Source organism: Felis catus, chromosome B1, assembly GCF_018350175.1.
Source record: "Felis catus isolate Fca126 chromosome B1, F.catus_Fca126_mat1.0, whole genome shotgun sequence".
In the NCBI taxonomy this organism is placed as follows: Eukaryota; Metazoa; Chordata; class Mammalia; order Carnivora; family Felidae; genus Felis; species Felis catus.
Genome location: NC_058371.1, coordinates 47,796,423 through 47,810,490, shown reverse-complemented (window position 1 = coordinate 47,810,490; position 14,068 = coordinate 47,796,423). Strand labels below are relative to the sequence as shown.

General features: G+C 37.8%; 1 long non-coding RNA gene across 1 annotated transcript in view; it reads left to right on the top strand.

Annotated features, from left to right (window-relative positions):
- The window catches only part of LOC123384856, a 126,357-nt gene extending 112,599 nt beyond the window's left edge, over positions 1-13,758 (top strand). Inside the window, exon 4 of the long non-coding RNA XR_006596540.1 lies at positions 13,389-13,758. This is a non-coding gene — a long non-coding RNA (uncharacterized LOC123384856). The remainder of the gene's footprint in view (positions 1-13,388) is intronic.
- The last annotated feature ends 310 nt before the right edge of the window (positions 13,759-14,068 follow it).

Below are 14,068 nucleotides of genomic sequence, written 5' to 3'. Positions count from 1 at the left end.
TTTAACTGATCTGGGGGGGAGGCTTGATCATTAGTACTTTTGAAAAGCTCCCCAGGTGACTCTAATGTGTACAGGGTTGAGACTCACCAATCTAGATAAACATCTCCAGTCCTGACTCAAAATGTCACTCAGCCTGAATAATTCCAAATTACCATTGGTCTAGTAATTTCCAAAACAGGGTTGGGAAAAAGGGCTAGTTTGTCTTCTAAGTCCTGCAAGCTTCTCCCTATCCATCAAGATGAGGCCTTCATATGTATATTTTGAAAATATTCCATAGTGATTCTGTTACCATGTTCTTTTGCACTCTCCACCCCACTTCGTATTTCTTATCTCCTACCCTTCCAGTTGGGAGTTGACCTGGTGCAACTATACCTTTAAAGCTTAAGTACTCTCTGCAACATGACTGCCAGCTTCTGTTTGAACACCTTCTATGACAGGAGCCTCACTAGCTCCTGAGGCATGTAATTTTATCTTTGGAGAGTCCTCAACAAGGCAAGATTTAAAGATGATAAGGAGAGAGATTTCAGCTCAATATAAAGAAGATTGTGTGTGGTAATTTAAAAGCAAGTCACGACTTAAGTTACAATGTCTCTTGAAAATAGCTGACTTTTTCCTTTAATAAGAAAACCTTTTTATTAAGCCTTTTACTTCACGACAATCCTATGGAGATGTTATGATTATCTTTACTTTCTAAATATAAAAGCTATTTTCCTAATTTTTGCATATGGGAAAGCAAAGGAACATGGAAGATAAGTAAATTCACAGAGCCAGTAAATGGTCAAGTGGGGTTTGAACCACAGCAGTCACTCTGATAGCTACATTCTGACATAAGATTTCCATCTATGGCCAGGTTCATTTGTTTTTGTTTGTTTGTTTGTTTGTCTTTTTAATTTGAAGAGCAGCTCTTTCAATAATGTGTCCAAAATATGTTTTCAAGACCAGTCAGTGTCTATGAAGAAAGGTCTGATAGAGGTGAAGGGATGCTGTTACAACCAATGTTCAAGAACAGACTGGAGACAGAATCCAGGAATCAATCTGAGAGTAGTTTTCTGGAAGATGACATCGGTGAGGGCAAGGCATACTAACTCTGCTGGCTCTTCCCTTGGCTGCTATTTCCAGCAAAGTGTGAACTCAGGTCACCCCTTGCATTTAAAGGCAAAACCTGTCATTCCCAAAAGGAGCTCTCTGTACTGGCCGGCTCACTACTTCACTGCTGACTGGGCTTGTCTGGTAAGGGAACACATTAAATATTTAAACCTTGTCCTTCCTCAGATGCAGAGTAGCAAAGATGATTTTCCACGGAATTTAGCATTAAACTCAGGCAATTTGTACAGCTGTGCATATAAATGGCTTTTCACATAATCTCTAGAGGCCAGGGTCAATGTTCCTCGTACATTTTAATACTGTAGATGACATAGCGACATCCTTCCAATTTATGTTCCCTCATAATTGAAAGGGGCTTAATAAAAGTGGGGAAGAGGCAGTATGTACACAGCAACATCGATTTCTGCTGACAGTTGAGCGGAAGTTAATTGTAATTTTAATGTAATTTGTTCCATGGGTGATGTTGAGCCCTGGAACATAACTAAATCCATTTTAAAAGGAATGTGTGTGTGTGTGTGTGTGTGTGTGTGTGTGTATTTGTATGTGTATGTGTTTGCATTATAATATTAGAATGACCCAATTATGCAGCTGTCGTGAAGACACCAAATATAACTTCCCCCGATGAATACTTTAATTATTTTCCCCACATATATATTTGTTTAAATAAATGGAGACCTGGCCTTTATTATCAGCACAGAATTTTACCCAATCAGATTTGGGGGTGACATAGATGTTATGTTGCTTGAAAGGAGTATGCACATTATTTACCAAGGCATGAGTGCAGCACAACCCTAATTGTTAAAGTTAAGCTTATCTGCATGAACTGTAGTTAATATTTATTCTGGTTGAAGCAGTTTTTTATTAAGTCATTTTTTTCATTTCGTAGAGCAAGAACATGCTAATAGTTTTGTTGGTAATTCAAACATTTCCTGCTGTGGGTAAAAACAAATGTAAAACTGAAGAATGATGGTGTTCTCTGGCTCTGAAATTTGCTAATTGCAGAGCTATTCAATTATAGGTAATATCCTTTTATTGCTAATAAGATTACCGTGTGTCAACACAACTGCAATTCTGAAAGGGAATTTGCCCAATTTGCCTTGTACGGAATTTGAAACTGTTTTGTGTAAAAGACTTTAGAAAATTAGCACTGAAATATGAATGACAAGGAGAAGAAATCCGTAAAATGCCTAATCTAAAATCTTTTCCCATCCAGATGCTTTTCTCTGAGGACAGTTTAAAAATGGATTTTGCCACCAGAAAAAAAAAATATATATCCAACAAAAATATATGTTTGGATATATCCAAGAAAAAGTATATGATTAAATCTATTGTCATCTAGTTTAAAAATGTCTTTAGTTTATAGTCTACTGTTATAAAATTAGGTATTATCCAACCCCCCTCCACCAATCAGTGTCTAGTATCACATTAAGTACAGAATAAGAAGAGAATGAACATAAGATTATAGTTTACATCAGACAATCAAGAAAGTGTCAGAGTTAATGAGTTGGGGGAAAGGGGCATGTAAAATATATGTTCTTGGATGTATTAATGAAGGTTCTCTAGAGGAACAGAACAAATACGATATAGATAAATGATTGATGGATAGAGATACACACACACACACACACATATATATATGTATATATATATATATACACATAGGATTTATTATAATAAATTTCCTCATGTTATTTATTGTGGATTTAATGTGGCTGAGAAGTCCCATAATCTGCCATCTGCAAGCTGGAGACCCAGGAAAGCCAATGGTGTAAATTTCAGCTTGGGTCTAAAGGACTGAGACCTGGGAATGCTGGTGATGTAAGCCCAGTTCAAGGGCAGAAGACTGATGTCTCAGCCCATGCAACCAGTAAAGAGTTCATTCCATTTGCCCTTCCCCTGCATTCTTGTTCTATTCAAGCCCTCAGTGGACTGGATGATGCCAACCTCCATTGGGGAGGGCAACCTACTTTAATTAGGCTACCAATTCAAATACTCATCTCATTCAGAAACACTCTCACAGATACACCCAGCACCCTGGGCCGAGTCAAATTGGCACATGAATGAACCATCACACGAGGTCTTACCTTGGACCAATTAAATCAGACTCAGAATGACAACACAGGACTGTGCATGCTGTAGTTGATCCCCAATGTGCTTCTTCTACACATGAGGTTTAAGAACTACTAGCCCAAAGGGATCATTCAGATACCTGATTAATGGCTTTTGTGCATATCCAATATCCCTCAGATGGGATAAAGACCACAGAATACAAAGACCATAGAATGACTCCCATCTTTTCTTAAGGAGAAGGCTATATTTATCCACTTAACTGCCAAACACAGCTCGAACAGAGGCTTCCATGATGTTGATGATCTTTAAATCATTACTAATGATGCCGGCAAATACAGGTGTCCAGGCTCCTCTAGACATAGTAGGATGCTTTAAGAGTATAAAGGATAGATTGCTTGGAAGGCCTAATCTTTTATTCTAAAATACTGTTTCTAAAAACATAATTTATGGACCACATATATCAGACAATTTAAGATTCCAGACCCATTCAATCAAAATCACACAGAACGGATCCAGAAATCCATGTCTTAACATGCTATATCACAACCCATGTCCGCCTCCCACTCCAGTTTCACCCCCAGTTGAGTCACTGGTGTTTGATGAGCTTGGGAAAGAACTTTCTTCTCCTTTCCCTGGATATTAGACTAAGGTGAGCAATCATCTCTGTTGCCTGGGACTTTAACACTGTAAGTCCCATGTTCTGGGAAGCTCCTGAGTCCTGAGCAAATTGGAACAGTTGGTACCCTAACTCAGACCTAATTTCAAATCTTGTTTTACCGTATATTAACTATAGGGCTTTAAACACAGCACTAAACCATTGTGAGATACAATTTCCTCATCTGTAAAATGGCTATACTATCCCATTTCACAGAGATATTGTGCAGATTAAATGACAGTAGATGTGATTACATATATGAAACACTTACCAAGTAGACATTCTGCAAATGTTATTTCCTTTCTCTACCATTGGCAAAATTGTATTCTCAAGCCCAGGGGGAGGATCCTGTTATACACAACAAGAAGGTGGATGCCATTTAATTTGTTTCACCTGCCAAAAAAAAGAGAGTTACTTCTTTGTCAGTAAATAACAGGTTGTCATAAGCTGTTTTCAGGCAGATTTGTTTTTGCATTTTTTTTTCAATTTGTAAATATGCAAATCTAGAGTCATGATTCACTTCACTTCCATGTAAAATTAATTAACTATAAAATTCTGGATATAAACAAAAAAAAAAAGAAAAAGAATGAGTTCAAAGTATGGAGTTGTTAGTTTTAGAATTTCAACAAGACAGAGTCCTATAAACCCAAGCAGGTACCACTTCTACAATTAGAAAAGATATGTGGAGGGGCGCCTGGGTGGCTCAGTTGGTTGAGCGGCCGACTTCGGCTCAGGTCACGATCTCACACACTCCGTGAGTTTGAGCCCCGCGTCGGGCTCTGTGCTGACAGCTCAGAGTCTGGAGCCTGTTTCGGATTGTGTGCCTCCTTCTCTTTCTGACCCTCCCCTGTTCATGCTCTGTCTGTCTCTGTCTCAAAAATAAATAAACATTAAAAAAAAATTTTAAATAAAAAAAATAAAAATGAAATAAAAAAATTTAAAAAAAATTAAAAAAGTAAAAAACAAAAAGAAAAGATATGTGGACAATGCCCTAAGACAGCTTGCATTCCCACTGCTGGCTTTAATAAGCTATAGAGAACTAGATAGATCTCAATTTTTCTAGACCTTAGATTCCACACTTATAAAAAGATGAGGTTGAAATAGTACATTAAATTGATCCCTGAAGTTCTTTCAAGCTTTATGATTCTATTCTTGATAAATTATTGTTTTGCTTCTATTTGAATTCTCTCAGTAAAAGGGAGCTGGCTACTTTAAGACATTTGATGCTAGAGTAGGGAGATTAATTTTAGATTGCTCTCCTTTATTTTGAATCAAGTCTTCTTTCTGTGGCTTATTTCTACTAGTCTTAAACCTGTCCTTAGAAAAGCTCAGAATAACTTTTTTCCCCCATGAGCTAGTTCTTCAACTATTTGAAAGGAATAACCACATTAAGCTTGGGCAAATTTTATTTATACTTTTGCCAGAAGTGGTTATGACATGGCCGTGTTTAACTGTGGTAGGTTTGATTGAAGCCCTGACGATTTCTCAGACCAGATGAGACTCTTCTGAGCAATACGTGACCGAACAAGTAAAATCCAGCCTGATGATTAGGGCAGTCATGCATTGGCATCGAGTTTGGATAATCAAATGAAAGTGCTGACCCTTTCTTACTCAGTTAGGCTAAGAGGGTCAGAAAGAAAGACAAGAGTGGGTTAAGGAAAGGAAAAGTGGGCAGAAGCTCATTCATAGAGACTTCTTTCTAGAATGGGTAGATTTGGCTAAGGAGAAGTCTCTGTAGAGACTGAGAAATGGAGGTGTTTAATCGGTAGTAATATCCCAAGTTGGAGTTGAGAATACAAGGGTTAAATATAGATTAGACAGAATATTTATTTCTTCAGCCATTGATTTACCAAATGTGTTTTAAGTACCCTCTCTGTGCCAGGTACTATATTAGGCACTGGGATAAACCAAGATAAGCCTCGTTTTTAGCCAGTATAGCATAGTATACCCAAACGACCACCTGTCAAGCATCTATTAGCACATTAGTGATCTAATTAAGTCTTCGTATAATTAAATTGGAGGAGAGGTTATGATAGACAGTATATTAACACATATAGGTTTCTGGATCCATTCTCAGTGATTTGATTAAACGGGTCTGGTATGAGACCCAAGAACATATCCTTTTATTTTTTTAAAAAAAATTTTTTTTCAACGTTTTTTATTTATTTTTGGGACCGAGAGAGACAGAGCATGAACGGGGGAGGGGCAGAGAGAGAGGGAGACACAGAATCGGAACCAGGCTCCAGGCTCCGAGCCATCAGCCCAGAGCCTGATGCGGGGCTCGAACTCACGGACTGCGAGATCGGGACCTGGCTGAAGTCGGACGCTTAACCGACTGCGCCACCCAGGCGCCCCATATCCTTTTAATAACCTTGTTAGATTATTCTGAAACACAAGTCCCCATAGATTATATTTCTAGAAAGATCACTTTAGGAGGAGAGATTGAATTTCCCAAGACATCTACCCTTTATATGCTTAATGGTCCTCTAATATTCAGAGGAGCCTGTATACCTTTATCTGCTGAAACAGTACTTTGTGTTTATTAATATATGGCTCATTCAATGCCCTGACAACCTCTTTATTATTCAACATGGTCACAATCACTTTGTGTTTTCAATCACACCTTAGAGATCTGGGGATAGAAGTTTACTTGCCAACATTATTCTTTAAGGATGAAACCCAGAATTAGCCATGATGCTCTAGATACATTCTGTTTCCAGTGGGTATGTTCACTTTTTCTGGACAATGAATTTGTATTGATGCAGTCAAAGAATACATCTTTTTTTTTTTTTTTTTCTGTTTAGTGAAGTCATGTTTTTAGCTTGTATTGATCTGGTAGTCAGTTATAACCCATATTTTTGACCTATTTCTCAAACAAAATTGTATCAACCAATCACCTCTGTGCATGGGATAAGTCAGCTCCTTCACTCAAGGGACTTGAATTTTCAATCTCTAGTTATTCCACATTTTTCTGAATTGAATCCCCCCTGCCCCCAACCAGGGGCCATCAGCACTGCTTCAAAGTCTTCAATCCCATTTCTGGTTTCCAGAATTAAAGCACTGTACCTACAGCAGATGCAGAAATCCAAGTTTCAGTACTATGTGTCATAGTACAAATGATTATCCCTTTGTAATTGTTTACATTCACTGATCTGATACTAACTCCCAATCCCGCACCTGCTCTAATCTTTCAATATCGTTGGAATCACTATCACAAAGGTACTTCATTCTGTTCTCTCCCCCTTCTTTGAATGGTCCCTTTATCCTCTTGCTTTGCTAAAGTGTAGCCACATGAAAGATACAATATCTCTGTAACTTCTTGAATGAAGACTGTTTTTATTTCTACACTCCACATAATTCAAGTGTCTCCCTATTCCCTATCACTACCTGAAAATCATTCCTTCTTCCTCCTTAAAAATACTAGCTTTGGGGCGCCTGGGTGGCTCAGTTGGTTAAGCGTCCAACTTCGGCTCAGGTCATGATCTCACGGTCTGTGAGTTCGAGCCCCACGTTGGGCTCTGTGCTGACAGCTCGGAGCCTGGAGCCTGCTTCTGATTCTGTGTCTCCCTCTCTCTCTGACCCTCCCCTGTTCATGCTCTGTCTCTCTCTGTCTCAAAAATAAGTAAACATTAAAAATAAAAATAAAAAAAATACTAGCCTTTTTCAGGTTCAACTCACTAGATTTTTTTTAGCTTTCACTTCCATTTTGTCAACTACTGATACCTTGTTTCTCCCATTATTCATAAGAGTATCCAGCTCTTGTTTCCCTCTCTGTAACTATGACATTTTGAGATTTCCTCATGCAAATAAATAATACATCCAACCCCAAAATTCCTAGAACCTTCATCTACTTGATTCCCACATTTCTTTGAATTCCTCTTGGACTCATGACCATTGCCTACACTATATTACTTCCAGAATGTTAGTTTCAAACCTTTCAATAATCTCTGATTATCAACTTCTCTTCTTCCAGCTTGCTGTAATATTTTTATTACAACAATTCTCCAAACTCATGAAAACCTGCAATTTTTATTCTAACACTTTTGCACTATCCATCAATCACACCAGTCCTCATTTTCCCTGGAAACCTAGATTCTCTATTTCGGCCCTGGGTTCTCTTTCACACCTTCTAAATTCTCTGTCCTCTATCTACTCATCTGGAATATCCCAACCCTGATTAGGTCAACCATCCTTTTATTTTGCACCTATGAATGAGAAGCTCAATGATCAGAGAAAATTCACTGATTGGGCTTACTTTAAATTTATGTCCGCTCTATCAAAAGGAATCTCAATAGTGACAGACAACTCTGCTAAATTTTCCTATTAAATTTACCTACTTTCTAAAGTGACAGTTCTATGACTTCTCAAATGTTCAATGCCCACTCCTTGCATAGTGTCTTACCTGATAACCTTGCAATAAATGGACTTTGATGAAAATTATTCATCTTGACTGCAAATTCCACCACCCTACTGTGGTGTTTCCCTTATTATAGTATCTTTGTAGCTTCCCTTATTTTAGATAAACAATACCCTTACATAAGACCAAGTTAAATTGTGCCAGAAATTCCATCCACTATTACCATCTTAAGGATTCAGCTTCTGAAATTAAAGTCTTTCTCTCCCAAATCATCAAATTTCCATTCTTTACTGATTCCTTCAAAATATCTTTTTAAAATATCTTTTAAAATATTGTCCCTTACCCTCATATAACCTTGAATTGCTCTGCTTCAATCATGAGTCCCTTAAATTTGTGTTCTCCACATACTCAGCTCACATTTTGTTTCTTACCCATACGCCTTCCAATTGGAATTTAGGCTTTGTCATTCCTTGTGCACAGTTCCAAACACCATTAATATATATTTTCCCATGAATAATGGTTAGTTTTCCATCATAGTGCTATTGTCCTCTACAGTATTTCATGTGATTGATGATTCCATCCATCCTGAAATGAAATTTTTTTTTTTTTTTTGCTTCCAGGACACAGTGCTCTCCTGGTTTTCCTCTTTCTTCACCAACCGCACTTTTCAGTCTTCAGAGCTCCATGTTATCTGTGAAATCTCTAATTGTTAGAATTGCCATAGGACTCTGGTCTCGGCTCTCAGCCTTCTGACCCTCTTTATCTATACTCTCTCACTAGATGATTGCAGCCAATCTCATTGTTTCCAGTACTAGATGTATTCTTCGGAACTTTCCATATTTCCATTCAAACATTTCTCAAGGGCTCAAGTCCAGTGTGGCCAACTAATGTAGCCAAATACTTGCTACTAGGCTATTTAATGGGCATCTCAAGTTGAATATGACTAAAGCCGAACTATCAATTGCCATCTTGTACCTCAGTCCATACTATCCCATAGCCTCAAGGAATGGTACTACCATCACCACCTAGATGCTCAGGCTATAAATCTAGGAGTTAGTAATGCTTGATTCTTTTCTTCTTTCGTGTTCTAGACCCAGTATATTAGTTAAGTTCTACTCGGTCTTCTGCCAAACCATTACTAAATTTCAACCACTTCTATCTCTACTGCTATGTACAGTCCCAGAGACCATCACCTGATGAAACTCAAGCAGGAGCCTGCTTACATATCCCCCTGCCTCTTTTCTCATCTCCCTATAGACCATTCTCCACAAAGCAGCCACAGTGATCTTTTCAAAAGTAAACCCATGCATGTTCGTAGTCTAAAACCCTGCAATGGCTTTTCATTATGCCTGGAATAAAATCTCACTATAGTCTGTAAGGCCCTACATGACCCAGCCTCTGTGTGTCTCCAAACTCATCTGTAGTTATTCTCTCAGTTATTTATGATATGACATCCACACTGGCATACTTTTTGTCCCTCGAACATACCAAAGTTTTCTCCATCTTTGAGCCTCTGTCCCTGCTGTTTCTTTTGCTTGAACCGTACTCTTGCTTCCATATTTTTGCACACCTTCCTGCTGCTTCTCCAGGACTCAAGGCAAACACTACCTCCTCATCAAAGGGCTTCCCCGATTTCTCTTGCTACAGGGGCCCTCTTAGTCACTTGTTACCACATGACCCTATTTTCTCATTTTTATCAGTTGCTGAAATTGGCTTATGTGATTCTTGTTCTATGTGTTACCACATTTTTCACTCCTACACTCTCCACTGAAGCATAAATTCCGATAAATATTAGGTGCTGTTTTTCCGGAGCCTATAAATGCACCCGGCAAATAATAAACCCTCAGTACATTTTGGCTGACAGTCATGCTAGCATTTCTTATCTAGCATTTGTGCATCTGCTTGCAACCACCTAAATGCAGCCTTCTTCCTATGGGTCAGCATTTCACCCTGTTGATTCTGGTCATTGTTCTGGCCCCTTGAGCTCTCTTTATTTACGATTTTCTTGTCCATTATCTATTACCTTCCGTATTAGCTCTACTTTTTAGCTTCATACTTTTCCAGTATTTATTTGTTTCAAATGGCTTTTCTAGAAGCATTTATACATTTCAAAAATTAGAACTATAAGGTGGCAACCACTTGAGAAAGGGCTAAGAGGTATATTTAAGAATAAAAAAAAAAATCCCAACTAAATGTGAACTCTATTCTTGTTTTTGCAAAAAGTAACAGGTTTTTAACGTGTGAGTCAGTTTCCTCATAAGTTAGTTGAAGATTGAAATAGTTTGAAAGGCCGTTTTGAGGTTTAACAAGATATAATTTATATAAAGCACTTGATGCAAAGTTTGGTTTGGTGAAGTTACACAAGAAAGAGAATGAGTTACTTCTTGGTTTGCATGAGCTTAGAAAAAGAGGAATCCAGTTTAGGCAAGAAACAAAAAAAAAAAAGGCATTATATCCTCAAACTTATTACTTTATACGTTTTAGTTTTATAATTTCATGTGAATTACTTAAATTAACTTTTAGCATCTTGATTTCCCTTCTAATATGAGACTTGATCAGATGGTCTAAATTCTCCTAGCTCTAGAATCTCTGATCAAATTAAAGTAATTCATTTGGAAGACCCAAAGAAGCGAAACGTTTTGCCTCGGGCCAAAGTCCTGTTTTCTAGTTCTAGTTCCATTAAACACTCAGGGATTTTTACATCCTGTATCTCAGACTGATTACTGCCTCTCTGTCCATCCGAAGACACTGATCATAGTTGCCAGATGGATTGATATTAGGGAAAGACGAGGTTGGGCAAGAAAGAACAATATTGAAGAAGAAGGCAGGGTAGTTAAAGCAGGAGATTGTAAAGGAATGCTTCAGAGAGTGAGAGGGATCAAGAAATCTGTGTAAGCAGTGGAGATACTAGTAGGTAGCAGAGACGCTCCATTTCAGTGTTATCCAGAACCTTTATCTTGACTGTCAGCCATGTGGCCAGCAGTATAAGAAAACAACTAGAATCTGGTGGAGTAGCAGTTTAAAAAAATGACGGGGGGGGGGGGGGGGTGGGGCGGGGAGCCAGATTATATGTGGTTAAGACCTGGCCCTAATCCCTTTTTAGCTGTGTGAACTTCACCAAGCCTTTACTGTCTCTACATGTCAGTTTTCTCATTTGTTATAATTCAGATGTCTTCTAGCTCCTAACTCTTACCTCAGATAGTTGTTCAGGTGAATTTTAAATAAAATGAAACAGTCAAAATTTCCCAATCTTTCCTGATAATAAGAATTATTACCTGGGGTTTCTTTCACACGTACGGGTTATGAAGATTCATCCTGAGAAAGTCTGATTCGGTAGGTTCTGTTTGGTGACCAGAATCTATGGGTTTTTTTTAAATTTTTTGAGAGAGAAAGAGAGAGAGAGAGAGAGAGAGAGAGAGAGACAGAGTACAAGCAAGGGACTGGCAGAGAGAGGGAGACACAGAATGTGAAGCAGGCTCCAGGCTCTGAGCTGTCAACACAGAGCCCGATGCAGGGCTCAAACTCACAGACCATGAGGTCATAACCTGAGCCAAAGTCGGTTGCTTAACCGACTGAGCCACTCAGGTGCCCCAGAGAATCTATGTTTTTAATGACCAGAATCTGTTTTTAATTCAGGCATATTTGGAAGATACTGAAATAAAGGTGCTATGTAATGGTAATATTAAATTAGTCCATATTGTGAGGCCCACGGAGTCCTGGCTGAAACAAGCCAGTCCAGGGAAAGAGGCTGCAAAATGGTTTCTCTTTCCCTTTGGTTCTCATCTATGTAAGGGAGATAGTAGTGTCTTGTCCAAAGGTACTGCATTTGCCAAGTAGAGATGAAGAGACTTGGTTTTGTTTTTGTTTATGTTTTTGTTTTTGTTTTTTTCTGTCTACATACCTCCCTACATATCATCTATTTATTTACTATATTTTGGTAGCTAATGCAAACTTGGTTTAGATAATTCTCCTAATCATAGATTGGTCTATTATTATAATACTTAAATGTAATAAACCTCAACATAGTAAAGAAAGAGAAACAAAGGGAGAGAGAGAGAGAGAGACGAGACAAGGAGCAAGTATATTATAGTATTATGTTACAATGGCAGCTGCATTAACATCATAATTATTTAACTTAAAGGCAGTATACTCTCATATAACTGTGTTTACAAACATTAAACTGCAAAGATACCGATTAATATTGGCATATAAAGCACCTATCTAAAACTTTGGAGCTATTAGCTTGTTGGCTTGTGTTTTAGTTGAAACTTAATTGATAAAATTGAGATGCTATTCTTACAAATTAGAAAATAGTTAACAGATAAATTGCTTTGAATCTCTAAAGCTCCAAGAGCCATCTATTGTCTAATATCAGTTGACTCCAGTCATAAAGTAATGCATATATCATTCATTACCAGCAAGAGACCTGGTAAAATTTAGCAAGCTGCCCTGAAGTATTGAGAATCTTTTACTATTTTCTTCTTGCACTGAACTTGCCTTTGAGTAAGTATGTGAAAAGGACTAAAAAGAATTTTCAAGGGCATTTTCCAATGTTATGATACATATATGGTCCTCAAGTCTACCTCCTTTGTTTGCATTTCTGAACTTAGTTCTAAATCTTCAGTGTATGAATGGGTTTAGTTCCTATAGCAATCATCTGTGAATGAATTGTTACCATGAAATATTAATAGTCACCTTAATATATTAGGTCTAGTACTTTGCACGCCTTGCATATAAAAATGCCTAAATAAACATATATGCAACTAATGGATTGTTTCATTCAGCCATAATTCAATAAGACCCAGATTTTCATCTCAAGGAGTTTAAAGTCTATTAGGGATGATAAAACACAGACACTATATGCAGTAGGTATTTATAAGTAATAAGTAATATATAAGGGGTTAAATGAAATGTCATGGGATTTTGAGGCTAGTGAGGCCACTTCTGGGTGTGTGTATAGAGTCACATACGTTTATACGTATGTGTGCAAGTTTGCAACAACAAAAAAAAATCAAATTTTCTTCCAATCTCCCCTATTTGTAAGGCATTGATTGGCAAGTTTCAAAACTCTATCCTCCTTCTCTTCCTCTCTCTCTATCTCTGAGTACCCAATTTTCAGAACCTAGTCCCTGTTTTGAAGAGTGTGGCATTAATAAGCACATGATAAAAATACTGATAAAATAAATATCTTTGTCCTTTCAGAAGTATTTATGTTTTTCAAAAGTATCACAGAAAGAAGAAACTTTAAGAATTCCTTAACAGAGGAAGAATTTCAGACTCCATTGCATCAGGGTTGAGAATATTTTGAAGTGGGAGGCTGAGCAGCTTTTCTGGCATCTCTTGAAACATGACAGAGGACATTGACAATGGTCCCTTGGTGGATACAACCATGTTCCTTTGAAACAGACTGAACAAGACACAAGAGGGATATTGAAGCAAACAGACTATGTTTATAGCATTATTCGTGGAACTGCCCTGGTGCCCTTCTCTATTTGAATTGATTTTGACCACTCCTTTTGTAACCCTCAGTTGATTCTCATCTGCTAGGTCAATATACTCTTTGACAACTCTATGGGACACTTGGCTCTTGTGTTTTCATTTCTTGGCATGGTTTCTACACATTTTCTCTACCCAGTGGTGACTTCATATTAATGATCTCCCTTTGGCATGGCCCCAGTATAACTCCAAATTTAGTGCTCACTCTTAGATTTTTATATCTTGGCAAAGTCTAGCCCTTGGTCCATCTCCTTTCCTTCACCTGGTTTCTTAATAAAGATTTCATAAGACATTTCCAAGCCTCAGTTGTTTGGCATTTGGTTGTGATGCCCCCTGAAGTCTATCTTTCTTAGCAAATAATGTTTTAAGAGTTTTGAAAGTGTCAG